This window comes from Pan troglodytes, chromosome 20 (assembly GCF_028858775.2).
Source record: "Pan troglodytes isolate AG18354 chromosome 20, NHGRI_mPanTro3-v2.0_pri, whole genome shotgun sequence".
Taxonomy (NCBI): domain Eukaryota; kingdom Metazoa; phylum Chordata; class Mammalia; order Primates; family Hominidae; genus Pan; species Pan troglodytes.
The window spans coordinates 39,895,964-39,896,549 of record NC_072418.2 but is presented as its reverse complement, the minus strand read 5'-3'; positions in this window follow the sequence as shown (position 1 = coordinate 39,896,549).

Here is a 586-nt window from a genome sequence, read left to right as displayed (position 1 = left end):
TGTTGGCCAGGATGGTCTCGATCTCTTGACCTCGTAATCCGCCCGCTTCAGCCTCCCAAAGTGCTGGGATTACAGGCGTGAGCCACCAAGCCCAGCCACGCATTGTCTATTTTCTCATTATTTATAGCATCGTTTTGCAGCATACTTGTTGGAGTCAAACATTTGTTACTATCCAATTATTATTATTGTTATTTGAGATGGCCTTTTGCTCTATCGCCCAGGCTGGAGTGCAATGCTGCACTCCTAGCTCACTGCCGCCTCAACCTCCTGGGCTCAGGTGATCCTCCCACCTCAGCCTCTCAAGTAGCTAGGACCACAGGTATGTGCCACCACACCCAGCTAATTTTTTTATTTTTTATAGAGACGGGGTTTGACCGTCTCCAGGCTGGTGTCGAACTCCTAGGCTCAAGCAATCTGACTGCATCAGCCTCCCAAAGTGCTGGGATTACAGGTGTGAGCCACTGTGCCCAGCCCAACTATCATCATCTTTATTTTTATTATTATTATTTTTTGAGACAGAGTCTCACTCTGTCACCCAGGCTGGAGTGCAATGGTATAATCTCAGCTCACTGCAACCTCCGCCCCC